Source organism: Eschrichtius robustus, chromosome 17 (assembly GCF_028021215.1).
Source record: "Eschrichtius robustus isolate mEscRob2 chromosome 17, mEscRob2.pri, whole genome shotgun sequence".
In the NCBI taxonomy this organism is placed as follows: Eukaryota; Metazoa; Chordata; class Mammalia; order Artiodactyla; family Eschrichtiidae; genus Eschrichtius; species Eschrichtius robustus.
Genome location: NC_090840.1, coordinates 74080682 through 74099326, shown reverse-complemented (window position 1 = coordinate 74099326; position 18645 = coordinate 74080682). Strand labels below are relative to the sequence as shown.

Here is an 18645-nt window from a genome sequence, read left to right as displayed (position 1 = left end):
TGGCCAGAGAGAGGAGGCAAGCTCCCTGGTATTTCTTCTGATAAGGGCAGTAATCACCTCACAAGGACCCCACCCTGATGACCTCATCTACCCATAATTACCTCCCAAAGGCCTCATCTCCAAATACCATCACACTGGGGGTTAATATTTCAACATATGTATTTTGGAGAAACACAAACATTCAGTCCATAACAAGTACTATGGACAACAGTGAGACTCAGGAATGGAAATGAGAGTTAGGGAGGTTGCTATTTTATGAGGCAGCCCCCAAAGGAAGGCAATAATTATAAATATAGCAACCACCACTTACATAGTCACTACCACCACATGGCAGCCCTGTGCTAAGCACCTTACATCTACTAATACAGTGGTGTCAGGAGTCGGTGTAGTTTTTGCCTGCACTGCCTCTGTCCGTTCCCCAACTCCCTGTGGGGACCACCCTGTCCTCACTGTGTGGCTTGGATAGAATGGAAACTCCAGGAGGACAAAGATTTTTGTTTCTTTTCTTCCTTGCTGGATCTCCGGGAGCTAGAACAGTGCCTGCCACCCAGCAACTGCTCAGTAAATGAATGGCTCAACCAATCCATCTTAAACAGAGTAGCAAATGTTAGGGCCAAATTACCAGGGAAAGGCAGCCCTGAAGAATAACCAATAATAACAATCATTTTTATGTCTTCCTCAAGAGCTTACTTCCGCTGTGCTAAGTGCTTTGTATCATCCTTGGGAGGGGGAAACTATTCTCCTCTCTGTGCAGCAGCGAGAGCTGAAGTAACCTGCAAAAGCAGGCTGACGGCACTTCCCTGGTGGCACAGGGGTTAAGAATCCGCCTGCCAATGTCCTGCAGGGGACATGGGTTCGAGCCCTGGTCCGGGAAGATCCCACATGCCACGGAGCAACTAAGCCCATGCACCACAGCTACTGAGCCTGCGCTCTAGAGCCCGCGAGCCACAACAGCTGAGCCTGCCTGCACAACTGCTGAAGCCCACGTGCCTAGAGCCCGTGCTCCTCAACAAGAGAAGCCACCGCATTGAGAAGCCTGCGCACCGCAACGAAGAGTAGCCCCCAGGGCTCGCCGCAACTAGAGAAAGCCCGCGCGCGCGCAGCAACGAAGACCCAACGCAGCCAAAAACAAACAAAAAAAAACTATATATATATTTTAAAAAGCAGGCTGACACCTGAGGGGCACCCTCTGATTCCTGTCCTTTCTGAGACCTCTCCCCATTTCTATCTTTTTCTTACATCTATTACTCAGTGTTTTGTTCAGATGCTTGCAAAGAACACTAGAGAAGTCACTGCCATTTTATGATCTATGTAACCAGAATGTTACCTTTACACATTAAAACGTATTCAGAAACCACCACTCCAAGCAGCCACAGGAAGCAATAAAACCCAATAATTGTAACAGTAATAATATTAGCCAACTTTTGCTGAGCACTTACCAGGAGCCCAGGCGCTGTGCTGAACGCCCGCCAGCTGTTCATCCCCTATTTCCTCCTCACAGCCACCAGTGAAGCTGGTGCTTTACCATCCCTGTTTCATAGGCGAGGAAACAGGCTTACAGAGGTCAAGTAACTTGCCCCAAAGGAACCCAGGTCTGCACCGCCCCTCAGGCGACCCAGGTGGCTTCTGCCTCTTTCAGTCTCCCTTCCTTTCTACACTGTCCCTTCCCTCAGGGCAAACCCTCTGCTTCCTACCCTGTCGGGCTGTTTCACATCTAAGAAGACAATGACTGGAGACCGGGCATCCTTGTTTCCTTGAAAGTAAAGCAGTTCTTGACAGCCACCTGATCCAACAAAGTCCCAGGGCTGCGTGAGCCACCAGATGAAGATGATTGCCAGCATCCCCCGCCCCTTCCCCACCCCCTGCTGCTCCCAAGAAATGCAGGGTCCAGGAGGGAAAAGAGGCAGGTAAACAAATAACCCTGGGGCTCAGATTACCCACCAGGCACCAGCAAAACAACACCCCATACCCCTGCCTGCCCCCCTCAAAAAAAAAAGAGGACAAGAAAATAAAAGAAAAACATTCAGAATTCTGGAATTAAAAAATGACTGAGACCATTTTGGCCTCGTGTATGTGACTCTTGTGTTTATGGGCTGGCATTGTTTTTGTTTTTAATGACAGGGTTGGGAGAGGGGCCACCACAATCCTTGTATTGTTAGGGCTGCTACAGGACCAAAACACACCCAGGAGAGAGACAGGTACTCAGATAGTTTGGGGGGCGGGGGCAGGGGACAGGGGGGGAGGGTATGTGATCATTTGCAGAAAGAGCTCTGTCTCCCATCTGCTCTGAATGTTCACAGTGATTATATGCTGGTCACAAAGCCAGGCAGGACGCCTGGATGTAGCGTTTTGCAAATGCCCATAGATTTCACACCAAGACTGAGGCTCTGCGTGGGCCCCAGAGGCCCCGCTGCCCAGACGCCTGTCCATAATTTTCCAAACACTGGAGCCCCCCTCCCATGGCTTCTTGACCCCAGTGTTAGTGGAACAGGCCGGCAGCCAGAGCAGGCAGTGTCTTCACACAAGGTTTGGGGTTTCCATCTGTGCCAGGCTGAGGAGGGCAGACTGGAGAACACACCTGACCCTCCTGCTCCAGGCCGAGAAGCATTCTTTGCTTGCTTTTAGTTTCACTGTCCTCTAACTTCTAGGAGGAGGCCCAGGGAGTCAGATGGCCCAGGTCCAAATCCCAGTGGCTCTGCCACGCCTTAGCTGTGTGACCTGGCGGTGAGGGTAGGGATATTTTTAATCTCTCTGAGCTGTGGGTCCCCCATCTGCAAAATAGTGATAATAGTAATGATACTACTACCTTATGTGATGGTTGGGAGATTAAATGAGATAACATATCTAAAGCATTTAGAACTGAGGCTGGCCTGTAATAAGAACTCCATCACTGCTAGACATTTTATCATAACTGCCTTGGTGAGGCTATAGGGAGCATGAAATGGGAAGAACATGCTTGGCCTGATATACGATTTCAATGTTACTACAGAAACTACTTCTATTATTGGGACTTCCCTGGCGGTCCAGTGGTTAAGACTCCACACTTCCACTGCAGGGGGTGCAGGTTCGATCCCTGGTGGGGGAACTAAGATCCCGCGTGCCACATGGCATGGCCAAAAAAAAAAAAGAAAGAAAGGTATTATTATTATCATTTACTATTACCGTTATTAGATCCTTAGATTACTGGGGACCAGAAAAATGGAATAGATAGAGGAAGAACCCGTCAAAGAACCCATTTTAGCAGCATTCTCCTGTAAGGCCTAGAGTTTCTGAGGTTTTCTAGGGAAGGGGTAGAAGTGACCACCAACGGAACTCATCCATGGTCAAAATTATTCCACGTTGTTGCTCTGTTTCCATCTTGAGTCAGGGTCTCCCCCAACCCCGCAGACACAGAGTATATAAAGGAGGAGTCCTGGCCTCTTAAAGAGATTACAAACCAGCATCCGGAGTTTAAAAAAAAAAAAAAACAAGGAGAATGCCATGTCTCCAGCCAACTGGGAAAGGAAATACAAAGTAACAAGCTTGAGCATCCAGGAGGCCATCTGACATCTAAAACACACAGTGAAGTGCAGCCAGTCGTTAGCAGGCCCGCGGCTACCTCGCCAAAGAATATGGACCAGCAACTATCCCAGGTCCTCACTTCCGCAGGAAAGGGTCGACACCGCCACTGGTGTGACCAAATTCTGAGAGAATCACACAAAGAGGAATAAAGGAAGGCTGCCTTATCGTCCAGGAGGTTCTTTAGTTGAGCTGTCTGAGAAAAGTGTCCATCCCGGGCAGGCAGAAGGCCCTGGGCCACAGACTCCCAAACCCAGCCTGCCTGCCTGCCATTTAGGAGGAAGGAAAAAAAGCTAAAGCACAAGAGATCAACTGGATATGGACGGTGAGAATTCAACGGGTTTCAGACCAGCAATCACACAAATCAGTTGCGGGGCTGGGGGGGGGGTGGGCGGGAGGGGGTGGGTTCTGATATTTCAGAACTGAGAAGAAGAACTCCCTCTTTCCAGTCCAGAAAAGCTCCAGCCCTGGACAGAAAGGACAAACCGGACAGCATGGGGGAGGGACGGAGCGGAGACGGAGGAAGAGAGAGGAAAAGCAACCAGAAAAAGAAACTGATTTCTTCTACTTTTCAGGGGAAGCCTGGTTTATGCAAAATTCTGCACTCAAAGTCGGCAAAGCAACAACAACAATAAAAGCCACGCTTAACCAGGCAAAACAAAAATGTGATCACGTAACAGATCCCCCCGGGGAGTTCACTGGGTACAGCATTATGACCTGCCCTGCACCCACCGAGCCTTTCCATCACCAGACCCATGCATGGAATTCCAGTCGGGCCCTCACGCCAAGGCCTCAGACCACGAGGTACTCCTCACCTCCAAGATGTAACTGCTCCCAAACAGTGGAGACCAGGCCACGAGGCTCTGCCCAGCCAGCGATTCTGTGTTTGTTCTTCTGCTGCTTCCAGGAAGGTTTTTCTCCTAATAAATGTTTCAGGAAGTCCCACTCAGAGTTCAGAGGATCCATACAACCCCCTTCTCCACTGGTTAGAGCTTTAGAGAGATTCTCTGTGACCACAGGACTGTGTCAAATGAACAAGCCTCAACTTGTCACTGCCAGTATGCAAAAGAGGCCTGCGACACCCTATGACAAGCAGCAGAGCAGATGCAGTCCCTACCTCCTCAGGGCCCCGCCCAGCCACCGCAGACAAACACACGTTTCTTCAGGGTTTTCTCCAGCAACTAAACAGCTCCAGGAGCCAGGACGCCAAGTGGTGGGAGAACGGAGGGATGAGACGGGGCTGCCAGCCTCTCTCTGGAGAACAGAAGACCAGAAAGGAAACACCACAACCTCACCCTCTTCTCCCTAAAACCCCTCACAAGGGATTTCCTCTCTTCTCCCAACTTACAGAAGGGCCTGAAGTCAGGGGCTCGAGTGAACACAAGAATATCCCATGCCTGCCAACTATCAGGAAAATTCATGGTGTATCCACGCACCGAACACATGCAGCCTCATGGCTGCCCTTCCCGAAAGTCTACACTCCGGACCACAAACACTGGCATAAATAAGAGCACATTAGCCTAGGGAAGATAAATCTAACCAAATCAACAATCCATGCCAAAAGAATTACCATGATAGGGGTGTGAGGGCCCCGGCAAATCAGTAAGTGCAATGCAAAAGCAGAGAAAGTTTCAAAAAACAGAGTTGCTGAGTTTTCGGAAATCACCTTGTAGGGGTTAAGGGGGAGGAGATGGTCAAAGGATGGAGGTCGCATCTTATGGTTCACAGACCTCTCGGTTAGCAAAAGGGGCCTCCAGACCGTCTCTGCGAATCCGAACCCGTACCGATGGGAGGGGGGGGTCTCTATTTGGAGGTTAGATAATAACACACCTTTCAGCAAGAGCACAAATCCAGAATTATCTCACTGCAAGGGCCATTTGATGTCACCCTCTTCCCTTCCCCCCACCCCAAACGCCCAAACTCGCTGCCAGTCCAGAGTCTGGGGATGAGAAAAGTGCACGGTGAACACACACATAGGCATCCTAAAGCCCCTTCCTCCCGTCCAGTTAACTCACCGCGCATCCCGACCCGCAAGGCCGAGGCTTCCGAGTTTCCAGAAAAGCAGAGGACAGAACTCTAACTTACTGGAAGGTGGATCCAACCGCGTCTCCGCAGGTCACCGGGGCCGCCAACAGCCTTTCGGCGTGGAAATCCACTCAGGGGGCTCCGGGCGCGTGCCGGGGCCCATCCTCGCTCGCGGCCCCTCGCTGGTCCTCCGGGTCCCGGCCGCCTGGAGTCCGCCCGGCCCGCGGGCCCATGTGCTCGGCGGCCGCACGCGCTCGGCCCGCTGGAGCGCGGGGCTGGAGGGCGGCCCGTGACGTCACGGCGGCTCGCGCTCCGGGCTGCGGGGGAGGGGAAAGCGCGCGCCGCCCGACTGGCCGCGTGCGTCCTCGGCCCCAGCGCTGCCCGCGCCCCCGAGCTCCCCGCCGCCCGGCCCGCCGCCCCGCGAGCCCCTCCGCCCGCGGCCGGAGCGGCTCGGGGCATCTTGCCGCGGAGGGCCGCGCCGGAGGCGGGGAGGGCCTGGGCCGCCGGGGGCCCAGATGGCGCGGGGAGGGCACGCTCCGCACCGGGCTGCGGGTCCTGGCCGCGCTCGCGCCGCGGCCCGAGAGAGCCAGCTCGAACCCCGTGGTGATGCCCATTCACTTGCGTGCAGCGGTTTCAGCAGTCCTGCTCTCTGTCTCCCGCCCCGCCCCCAGGGGTCCTGGAGGCAGAGAGTCTTCCCACTTGCCAGATGGGGAAGGCGAGTTTACTGAAATAGGTGATCCACGATCCTCTGAGATGGGAGCACTTCGCGCAGAAGACCCCTGGCTTAGCTCTATCCCTAGTGATCCGGACGCCTCCCTGGGTACCACCAGCATCTGCGGGCCTGGTAAGAGAGGCTCACGCACCTTCCCACCTCCTTCGACGTCTCCAGCTGTCCCCCAGGGCTGAGGTTGACAAATCCATGCAGAGGGCCCGCTGTCTGCACCAATCCCTCCACTCCGGAGTATTAAACTACCCCTGTGAATGCCCAGTAGTCTCCCCCAAAGGAACAAGAGAACTCTGGCCTCCTGCGGGGAATGTGTTTATCTTGCTTTCTCTACAAGAGCCCAGGACCGGACCGAAGCAAGGAGCTGCCTCCGTTCAGGTCATCATCTATGGAGCACTTAGGGGAACCGGGCGCCCTGCTAGGCGATGGGGATACAAGCCGTAGAAGGAGGTCACAGTCCGGTGAAAAGATAGACACACAAGTGTGTGATTTCAACATTATGGAAGCGAAGGCTGCCTCTCTGTCCTCCACCCAGAGCCTTACCTCCCCTATCATTTTAACCCACCCAGCGGCCTTAAGCCCCTCCCTCCCTCCCTCCCCTGTCTTATGCAGTTTCTCCTATTCCAGTGGCTTCTTCCGGAAGTGAATGGTTCTCCTCTCTAGAAAAAGAAAAAAACAAAACTTCAGTTGATGCTCCGTGTACCGCCTACTACAGATTCACTTATAATCACGGAACACTTTGTTTTGCGCCTGGCTTCCTGCGAGGGTCTGGACAGGTAGGTCTCTGAGCTCCAGTTGTCAAACCTCAGCATCTGTATAGGCATTGTAGGAACTATGAGAATTTAGCCCTTTCACTGCTTAAAAGTTCTCCCTGGAACCGACCTCTGTCACCCCCGGGGGAAGCCGGTGTGCTCCTGCTGGGTGCCCACAAGCCAGGAGAGGTCCAGCTTCCAATAGCAACTTCAATTCCATTCCCTGAGACCCTAACCTGGCTATGGTATCCTTCCTGTTAGCTCTCTGCCTTGGGGCCTCTCCTGGCTGAAAAGATGCCTTGACCCAGGACTCATCAACCTTGACCTTGACTCTGCTTGCCCTCTCTGGATCCCTGAAGCATTCATCTTAAATTCACATTTTTCCTTTTTTAAAATTCCTGTTTAAAATTTTAAAATTTCAGAAAAATTAGAAATAAAATATCTTAATATTCCTACCATCCAAAATTAACTATCAATTACATTTTGGTGTACCTGCTTTCAATTGTTTTTTAAAAATCGTTTTCTTCTTGCAAAAGGGGTACAATACATGTACATTGTAAAAAATTAAACCTATGTAGGAAAATATAGAAAATCAAAGAAAATCAATATTTTATCAGCCAGAAATAACTTTCATAAATATTAGATAAATCCCAGACATCTTTTTAAGCATATTTATTTATTTATCGAGATAGATAGATGCAGGGTTGACAGACAGAAAAAATACATTTATTTTTAAATCTTAATACCTTATAGTTGCTATTTTTAAATTTATTTCATTTTCTTTTTTTTTTTTAAAGAGTGAAATAGAAAGTCTTTTTATTTATTTATTTATTTACGGCTGTGTTGGGTCTTCGTTTCTGTGCGAGGGCTTTCTCTAGTTGTGGCAAGTGGGGGCCACTCTTCATCGCGGTGTGCGGGCCTCTCACTGTCGCGGCCTCTCCCGTTGCGGAGCACAGGCTCCAGACGCGCAGGCTCAGTAATTGTGGCTCACGGGCCTAGTTGCTCCGCGGCACGTGGGATCTTCCCAGACCAGGGCTCGAACCCGTGGTCCCCTGCATTGGCAGGCAGATTCTCAACCATTGCGCCACCAGGGAAGCCCCCTTTTCTTTTAATAGAAGACGAGGAAGCCAACATGAAGCTGAAGGAACTGTTAAACTTTAAATCTTTCTTTACCAGGTGAGAGATATTGCTTCCTAAATAATTCAGCAACCAACGTTCAGAAAAGAGATGAGGAAAAAGAGGAGAGTGAAGTCATGGTGTTTTCTTTGTAGATCTCTCCATTTTATTTATTTATTTATCTATTTACAGGTATTTCTCCATTTTATTTATTTATTTATTTATTTATAGGTATTTCTCCAAAGATGACATACAAACGGCCGACAAATACGTTAAAAGATGTTGATTATAGGTATCTCCATTTTAGAAAACAGGCAACTCCTTGCTCCCACCTGCCCTACTTTACCTCCTTTATCTCTTAGTTTTGTTATTGTTTTTAAACTGCCACCCTCCATTCCATAACTGAAATGCCCATGCTCGTTTAAGTACTAGGTCTATAATTATACAATTTCACGCTCATGACCAGTCTTTCCCTTTTCTGCATCTGCTTCCTTATCTACAAAATCCATGCATTCTCTTATTACACATTATGGAGCCCTGATCCGGTACCAGGCGTGGACTAGTCCCTGAGACTCTGTGGGCAACAAGGCAGGTAAGGACCCTGCTATTGAGCAGCTTACATTCTACTGAGAAAGGACAGACAAGCCAGCAAGCAAAGGAACTTCAACAGTGATAAATGGTACTGAGATTCGTAAATCTGGGTGAAGAGCTAGAGGGGGAGAGGGCAGGCGGGGAACTGACTCTAGACCATCTCAGCAGGAAGAAGCCATGCAGACTGAAGGGTGTTCCAGGCCGAGGGAACCACAAGGGCCAAGGCCTGGAGGCACATGAAAACAAGATCATCAATCATTCCACAAAGGCGTATGGAGTCAGACAGGCAAACGGTTGCAGTCATCATTTTCTGTTGGGGCAGGAATCAAGTGTCTTCAGCTCACCATTTCATCCTCAGCTCCAGCTCGGTAAATACATGTAGAACCAATGAGTGAACGAATGAACGGACATCCTGGATCTGGTGGCAGCAGAATGAGAGTGGAAAGGTGCCAGGTAACTGATCTCTCTGCTCTTATAGCCTCTAGGTAGTCTCTCCAGGGAGTTCCCTGGCGGTCTAGTGGTTAGAACTCCGCGCTTTCACTGCCAAGGGCCCTGGTTCAATCCCTGGTCAGGGAACTAAAATCCCGCAAGCCACGCAATGCAGCCAAAAGGAATAAAAATAGTCTCTCTAGGTTTACCTTAAGAAGGAGCAGATTTCTCCCCACCGCTCCCAGCCACCTAGTATCTCACTGTCCCTGTCTCCTTAGCTTTTTCTTTCTCCTAGAATATCCTTCTTTAAGGGTCACCTGTGCTCTATCTTTTGTGGCTTGAGCCCAGTGTCTCCTCTTCCATGAGCGGTTCAGAGAATACTCTAGGCTGCATCTCATTCTCCTGGTAGGACTCATGGTCACGTTGGCACCAGCCCCGCCTGGCAACCTCCAGTGGTTAGTGAGTCAACCTCGCCTCCCTCTTCAGCCTCTGAACAGCCCTCAAGTGGAGACTTTGTTTCAACCCTCATTCGTCAAGTCAGACAGGGAAAATGAGGCCCAGAGAGCTCACTGGTCTTGACTAAGGTCAGACAACAAGGACGTGGCAGAACCAGGACTTAATACCAAGTCAACTTGCCTAGGTCCCCGACAGCTCACCTGCCTCCTGGTGAAATGAAGCCAGGACAGGTTGTATTTCAGGCAGCAGAGATAGAGAAAGCAGGTCTCAATGAATGGACACTTCTGGAACCACACAGATCATCGCTAGCCTGTCACCATCCCAACAGGGGGTACTGGAAAGAACATGTAATTTGATGCCAGAAAGACCTGAGTTTGAATCCAGTAGTTATCAGGTGACCCTTAGTGAGTTGCTTAATCAAAGTCTCAGATTTTAAAACATTGATTATTTTAATTGTGGTAAAATACACATGACATAAAATTTATCATTTTAACCATTTTTAAGTGTACAGTCCATGTTGTTGTGACACCATCACCAACTCTAGAACTCTTTTCCTCTTGAAAAACTGGAACTCTATAGCCATTCAACAATGACTTCCTATTCCCCCCTCCTTCCATCCCCTGGCAACCACCATTCTACTTTCTGTCTCTACAAATTTGACTACGCTAAGCATCTCAAATAAGTGGAATCATGCAGTATTTATGTTTTTGTGACTGGTTTATTTCAACTTAGCATAATGTCCCCAAGGTTCGTCCACGTCATAGGAAGTTTTGAAAGGTCCTTCCTTTTTAAGGCTGGATTATATTCCATTCTGTGTATATGCCACATTTTGTTTATCCATTCATCAGGCTGTGGACATTTGGCTTCCTTCCACCGTCTGGCTATTGTGAATAATGTTGCTATGAACATGAGTGTATAAATATGTCTTCAAGATCCTGCTTTTAATTCTTTGGGGTATACACCCAGAAGTGGAATTGCCGTATAATATGGCAACTCTAGTTTTAAATTTTCTAGGAATCACAGACTGTTCAGGTGTTTTAAATAAACCTTTTATTTTGGAATAATTTTACATTTTCAGAAAAGTTGCAAAGATAGTGTAGTACCTTCCCTTATCTCTATCACCCAAGTCCCGTTATTATTAACATCTTACATTACCATGGTACATTTATCAAAACTGAGAAACCAACATTGGTATTATACATTACTAATAACTAAAGCCCAGACTTTATGTGGGTTTCACCAGTTTTTCCATTAATATCCTTTTCTGATTCAAGGACCGCATCTACAATACAAAATTATGTTTAGTCAGTATGTCTCCTCAGTCTTTTCTGGTCTGATTCTTAGACTTTCCTTGTTATTCATGACCTTGGCAGTTTTGATGATAATTGGTCAGGTATTGTATGAAATGTCCCTCATTTGGGGTTTGTCTGATGTTTTCCTAATGATTAAGTCTTAGTTTTTTCATCAGTAAAATGGGGACATACCTATTTCACAGGTTATGTGTAATTAAATGAGCCATCATAGTTTATGTCTCACCAACATTGATACCTAGATTGCCTGGTACAGTAAATTCAGCTACTTTTTGAGAATCTTATGAACTTTGATCAAAACTGATCATTTAGCTGCATTTAAGTCAGTAGTTTAAAACCCCTCTTATCAGGGAAATGCATCACAATGAGATATCACCTCACACCTGTTAGAGCGGCTGTCATCAAAAAGACAAGAGATAACAAATGCTAGCAAGGATGTGGAGAAAAGGGAACCCTTGTGCACTATCAGTGGAAATGTGAATTGGTTTGGCTATTATCGAAAACAGTACAGAGGTTTCTCAAAAAAATTAAAAATGGAACTACCGTATAATCTTGCAACCCCACTTCTGAGTATACATCCAGAGGAAATGAAAACAGGATATTGAAAAGATATCTGCACTCTCATGTTCATAGCAGCATTATTCACAATAGCCAAGATATGGAAACAACCTAAGTGTCCATCAATGGATGAATGGATAAAGAAGACATGGATATACACAATGGAATATTATTCAGCCATGTGAAAGAAGGAAATCCTGCTATTTGTAACAATGTGCATGGACCCTAGGGGTATTATGCTAAGTGAGAGAAGTCAGACAAAGACAACTATTGTATGGTATCATGTATATGGAATCTAAAAAATATGAACTTACAGAATCTGATAGTCGAATGGTAGTTACTAGGGGCTGAGAGGTGGGGGAATTGGAGAGATTTGGTTAAAGGGTACAAACTTGGCAGTTAGAAGATGCATAAGTTGTGGGGATCTGATGCACAGCATGGTGACTATAGATAACAATACTGTATTGCATATTTGAAAGTTGCTAAGAGACTAGATCCTAAATGTTCTAACCACAAAAAAGAAATGATAATTATGTGACGTGATGGAGGTGTTAGCCTACACTAGGGTGGTAATCATATTGCAATATATAAGTATAACAAGTCAACACATTGTACACCTTAAACTTAGAAAATGTTGTATATCTATTATATCTCAACTTTTTAAAAAGTGACTCTGGGGAAAAAAAACACACTCTTTCTCTTTACTAAATTTCACAGAGGACTTGTTTATATCACAAATGAATCACTCAAGCTGCAGAAGATTCTTGACCTGTATTTTGAAATAATAGTTAATCAATAAATGTAAGGAGGAAATGTGCACGTGGGACTTTCCTTCTGGAGAAATAGTGTCCTTATGAGTTGGTTCAGAATATGGGCTCTGGAGTCAGACAAACCTGAGTTTGAATCTATTAGCTGTATGACTTTGGGCAAATCCCTTTAGCTGTTTGTGCCTCAATTTCCTCATCTATAAAATGGGTCCCAAAAGAGTAGTTTCATCACAGAATTGTTGTGAGAATGAATTGAAACAATTCACATATAGCATAGTGCCTGGCACTTTGTAGGTACCTGAAAGATATTAGTGCTTATTAATTTCAACAAGGGTTGTCACACAGGGCTCATTACATATCTTTATAGTTTTCAGATTTTTTTTCTGGTTAGTAAAGTACAAATGAATGTTTATTATGCAAAATTTGAGAGTACAGAAATGTAAAGGACACCAAAATTGTTCATAATCCCACTACCTGAAATACCTATTATTAACATTTTGACTTATACTATTTCAATCTTTCTTAAAGGTATGCTGAATTTAAGCACATGAATATGATTTTGTTTCTTTTCTTCAAAATTAGGATATCACATATGCTTCTTTATAACCTGCTTTTCTTTAACTCATCTTCATATCCTGAACATTTCCCTAGGGCATTAAATCTCTGTAATTAAATATGCTTTCAAATACTTGTTTAATAATGTAGCATGTGCATCCAGCATAAGAGATTTAGCTCTTTCTCTCTCCCTGAACAATTAGACTGTTTCCAATCAATCATTCTTCGTTAGGGAGAAAACTGACATGGAAATTCTGGACATGAGCCTTACTGGGAACCTCTATTCCCTTCCATAGACTCCATGTTCAGAAGTAGACTTGTGGGGTCAGTGAGAAAGGATTTTGGAAACTCTGCCCATTGACAAATTTTTCATCGAAAAGTTTTACCTGTGAGATTGCACATTTCCTTCCATCCCCCAAACAGCATTCTTTTCTTGTGGGAGAAGCTTTCCAGTTCAATGGGCAAGAAAGAAAGAAAAAAAGGAAGGGAAGAAAATAATTGCTTGTCAGTTTTGTTTTAATGGCATGTTGGATTATTACCAAGAATGAGAACTCCCATATGTGTTTTTTGGCTCATTGCACATTTTTTATGAACATGTTTTGCTCAGACCCACTGCCCATTTTTCTGTGGAGGTGTTCTTTTGCTTTTTGGTATTTGTTCCCCAAATTAAGTTCCTTTTATTTATTTTTTTCTTTTGTTCTTTTTTTTTTTTTTAATAAAAGTAGCTCACTATAAAAAAAAAAATCAACAAATATATCACGCACCAGCAATAGCTATTGTTAACTCTGGGACATATAGCCTTCTAGATACTTATTTACACACAGACGCCCTTCTTTCCGCAGGAAGATAGAATCACATGATATACATTATTTGTATTCTACTTTTGTCACTTAATAATACATCACAATGGTCTTTCCATGACAGTACATATATTTCTACAACATTACTTTTTTTGTTTTTTATAAATTTATTTATTTATTTATTTTTGGCTGCGTTGGGTCCTCGTTGCTGCGTGCGAGCTTTCTTTTAGTTGCGGCGAGCGGGGGCTAGTCTTCGTTGCGGTACAGGGGCTTCTCATTGTGGTGGCTTCTCCTGTTGCGGAGCACGGGCTCTAGGCGCACGGGCTTCGGTAGTTGTGGCATGCAGGCTCTAGAGCGCATGCTCAGTAGTTGTGGCGCACAGGCTTAGTTGCTCCGCGGCACGTGGGATGTTCCCGGACCAGGGCTCGAACCCGTTTCCCCTGCATTGGCAGGTGGATTCTTAACCACTGTGCCACCAGGGAAGTCCCAACCACATTACTTTTTAACAGTCTTAAAGCATTCCATTGTAAGTTTGTATCATATTTTACTTAACTAGTACCTTATTGCTAGAAATTCATCTCACTTGCAAATTTTCATTATTAAACGCAGTACTACTACAGACATCCTTGTGACTAAATCTTTGCATATGTCCTCAATGATTTCCTTAGGGTAGATTCTCAGGAGTGATTTATGAGATATTAATACTTCATTTGCTATATAAATTGCAAATATTTCTCCCAGCTCTCTCATTTGCTTTTTCTTTTTGTTTGTAATGGGTTGCTTTATGAATACTCTTTAATTTCAATAAGCTCATATCTACCAGTCCTTGAGTGTGTGATGTGTTCCTATTGTTTTTATGTTCAGGAAGTCCCTACCTATCCTGTGATCACATTTATCCACTGTTGAGCATATTTTGGTTGATGCCTAAATAAATGTCTATTCCACCCAACAATCAGTGTAAGTCTAGAATGTCATTCTATCTCCCTTGCTAGTGATCAATTCAGGAATGGACTGGCTGATCCAATTCTATACAACAGCATGTGAAAGGACAGCTACTGGGGAACTGCAGTGAAAACTTAATCCTAAGGGAGAGATGAAAGAAGGTATCATTTCTCTTCTTAGGTTAAAAAAAAAAAATACATTTCTTTGTTGTTTAAGACAATGGTTACCCTTAGGAGTGCTTTTGGCTGCAGGTAACAGAAAATCCTAGGAGAAGTGGTTTAAACAAATAAGAATTTATATTTCCCACGAACCAGTACTCTGGAGCCTACTTGGTATTAGTGCAGTGGCTCATTTGTAGCTCTCAGGTGGCTGTTACAGCCTTAAGCATCACGTCTGTGGTTAAAGCAGAGCAAAATGAAATGAACAGCATCAGCCACGTCTGACCCTTTTACCAGAAAAAAAGCAAGTCTTCCCAGCAGCCCTTGGTAGATATCCAGTCTCATTGGCTGAAACTGTCACATGGCCTCTGCTAGCTGCAAGTGAAGCTACAGTAGCTAGTACTTGGTTTTTCCAACCTCCGTAGCAAAAGCAGCAAAGCAGGAAGGGATAAGGAACGGGGTTGTGTTAACCAACGAGCAGTGTCTGCCTTACCAGTTTGAGTTGAGGTTTCTGCAGTTTGGAGAACGTCTTAAATAGAAGACCTGAAACTTTTTTTTTTCTTCTAGTTGTTTTAATAGTTTCCTTTTAACTTCTTAATCTGTCTTAAATTGAGCTTTTTTAGATGATAGAGTTCTGGAACTTTTCCTTGCAGGAGAGAATAGGAACCTTGCTAGTAACTTGAAAATGCACGTCAACACAGCAAATCCTGAAAAGCAATCTGAATGCTGATGTTCAGAAGTCTGTGCTAAAAGCCATGTCCTCAATCTTACCTGCAAGGTCAGGACGACAAGGAGATCTGTTGCTGAATTTCATCCTTGACCGGGTGATTTAGCCACTTTGGTTCGAGTTTAATGCTCCTGAGTCTTACTTAAGTGGTAGAGTTCATTCCCTAACTCGCAAGTTAGTCAATTCCGAGCACAGAGACATTTCTGTTTTGTAGCTGTAGCCTCTACCCACAGACCAAGTCAGGTGCCTTCCTCACGAGTGAGGTCTTTAAAAGAGATACTAGGTTTGAGATACTAAAGATGACTCCAGTAGACAAGAACTGCAAGGAAACAAATCAGCTACCGTTTATCAAACATCTAATCTCAGTCAGCTATGGTATGTACCAATATGTATATACTTTCTGTATCTATTTTCATTTTTTTGAAAACTCAATGCGGGATACAGTGAAGCGAGGCATAGTCTTTGGACCAGAGAGAATCTGCAATGGGATCTGCAGTGAACTTTTAATAACTATCTATCTGACTTGGGGCAAGTCTGAATCTCAGTTTCCTTATCTGAGCAATAAAAATAATAAAATACCTACTTTTCAGCATGTTTGTGAGGGTAAGATAAGATAAACTCTGGGAAGTGGGCTCTGTCCCCTCATGTAATGAAGCTGCCTGCTGTACGCAGCACTTTTATTTTCTAGATATCACTTCTGGGTATATACTTGCTAGTACTATTTGATACTTTCTTATTTATTTATTTATGGTTTATTTGTTATCCTCACTCCCCCGTCACTGGAATGTGAGCTACAAGGAGAGACTTTGTCCGTCGTGTTCACCTCTGTATCCCCAAGGCCTAGCACATAACAGGTACTCAGTAAAACTTGTTAAGTATTTGTACACTGAGTACAGAATCAAAGGTGGAGTCTCACACATAGTAAGTGCTTAGTAAATAGTAATTCCCTTCTACTCTTTCTCCAATACCGATGCAGTAGGCTGTTTTGAAATAAACCCCATACTCAGCATCCAAAAGCAGGGTCTTAGTTACAGGCTTGCTAGTGTAGAGCTGTGTGACTTTAGTAAATGACTTCCCCTCTCTGTGCTTCTGTTCTGATTCTTTATCTGTATAATGAAAGGGCCTAAGGAGACGATCACTTCTAGCTCTTCCACAGGGTACAGTTTTGTGATTCTGAACGAGTTGCAACCTCTATAAATAAGAAAGACCACACCTTTTATCTTACTTGTCCTGTCAGAGGAGAGAGGACACCTTATGGAGAGATCTGCTCCCGTGGAATCTGGCCTAGATGAACAACTGCCAATGACCAGACTGGCATGGCTAAAAGAGACCTTGGAAAATTTCCAAACCAATCTCCTGTGTGTGCATGGGCTCTGAAAGGTGAAACTGACCTGCCCACAGTGACACAGCTAGTTACAGGCCAAACCAGGGCTAGAGTTAGATTTCTCCCAAAGTCCCTTTCCTCTACTGTATATATGCCTCCAGGGTACTTCTTCATTTTCCTGGATGTGCCTCTGCCTTTTATCTGTCCACTGGGTTTCAAGCCATTTGAATGCATATCATTTCTCTGTTTTGGGAGAAATTAGGGTGCTCCAATCTACACAGTTAAGGGAAGTCAGAATAATGGTCTCCAAATCATTTGAACGCATAGATATCCTTTCTCTGTTTGGGGAGAAGTTAGGGGTACTCCAATGTACACAGTCAAGGGAAGTTAGATGTATGGTCTTGTGTGGCACTTATGACTTGATTCATGATTAAACATTAGCTAATGTTTAATCTAGGCACATGTTGTCTCTTCCCACCACGTTTCCTTGGCTGTTGGTTCAGTCCTGATTCTTGGGGTCACCATCCTCCTGTCATTCTTGGCTCCTCTACACTTTATCCACCCCAATATCTAGACTCAATGGTCTTTCAGGCTCAAGGGTCCCTGGAAAAGTAGAATCTTTTCCTTTCAACATCCTAGGTCTTTGTACTTGGGTGTCAGGTGAAAGTGGGTTACCTGGCATCTACAAGTCTTTCCAAACTTGTTGAACACAAGAAATCAATGCTGTGTGGTCATGACACTGAATTTGGAGCCAAAATGACCTGATTCCAATCTGCTTCTGCCACTCTCCAGACACATGATGAAAAATGTTATTGACCACACAGATCTTCAACTTGTATGTGTATGTGTGTGTGTATATATTTATATTTATATATAAACATATAAAAACATCTATTTCTCAGAGTCCTACAATGGGCTAAAGGAGGCTTTGCGGGTATAGGTTGTGGTACAGTGTTCGGCACGCAGTAAGCTCTTAATAAACATTGTTAAGAATTATCAGTACTTCAACCCTTGGCCTGTACCTATCTTTGTCAGTGTCTCTTAGGTTTCACTTGTAAACTAGTGGAACAAACCCAGTAGAGGGATAACAAAGATTCTGTCCTTGACCAAACTCTAGCCAGGCTCTGCTGAGATCTCTTCTCTATTAGACCTTAACCTTGGACCATAAAGGCTTGAACAAACACTAACATAGTTTCTAAGAGCTCAAGGCAGTACCCCTAGGATGACCCTAGCCCTGCTAAAAGTATCAGCCTGAGAAAATTCAAGCCTGCCAAAGAATTGACTGCTTGTTCCAGCCAACACCTGAAGATAGGGCCCCTGCTTCCCAGCCTCTGTTGGGAGGGAAGGACCCTAATTTCAACAAGCACCCGTTAGCAAACCCAGATGGGTTTCACATGGACCACCACCCCTTCCACTTCCCAATTTTTGTAATTTTTCACTTCCCTGGTTCTACTGAGTCCCCGCTCACCCCCTCCCTTCTCCTTCCTTCTCCCTTTAAAACACCCGGTCACCTGTGTACAAGTCAGAATGGAGCTCAGCTCTTCCCCTGCTGTCAGTAGTTACTGAATAATACTTGTTTTCACTGCTTTAACTGAAGTCTGACTGTGTTCATCTTTGACAGTAATAGTCCCCAGCAGATGATCAGGTGGAGAGGCAGCCCTGCCAGCCAGTCATTTGGGGCTCTAGGCTGATAACAACTCGTCTTTAATGTGTAGCTTCCAAGTTGCCCTGGGGGTCGCCATTCCAGTTATCCTAGGGCAGGAGTGAGCTTGGGCCAGACCCGAAGTGGTTCCCATCACATCCATTCACATTCTTTTGCTGGAACTCAGTGACCTACTGTGTGCCCCCAAAAG

The 18645-nt window shown here is 45.3% G+C and overlaps 2 long non-coding RNA genes across 24 annotated transcripts in view; one reads left to right on the top strand and one right to left on the bottom strand.

Moving 5' to 3' along the window:
• The window catches only part of LOC137751561 (uncharacterized), a 379806-nt gene extending 373958 nt beyond the window's left edge, over window positions 1-5848 (bottom strand). For 6 of the 23 annotated variants that reach the window (XR_011070864.1, XR_011070862.1, XR_011070861.1 and 3 more), the window contains exon 1: window positions 4374-4602. This is a non-coding gene — a long non-coding RNA (uncharacterized lncRNA). Of the gene's footprint in view, window positions 1-4373; window positions 4618-4675; window positions 4813-5573 lie in introns of those variants that run through there. The other 17 variants (XR_011070851.1, XR_011070846.1, XR_011070850.1 and 14 more) reach the window with 11 other exon arrangements.
• A 269-nt stretch (window positions 5849-6117) lies between these two features.
• LOC137751635 (uncharacterized) lies at window positions 6118-7400 on the top strand. Its single transcript, XR_011070887.1, has 3 exons — window positions 6118-6427; window positions 6935-7083; window positions 7321-7400. It is a non-coding gene; the product is annotated as an uncharacterized lncRNA (long non-coding RNA).
• Window positions 7401-18645: the final 11245 nt, after the last annotated feature.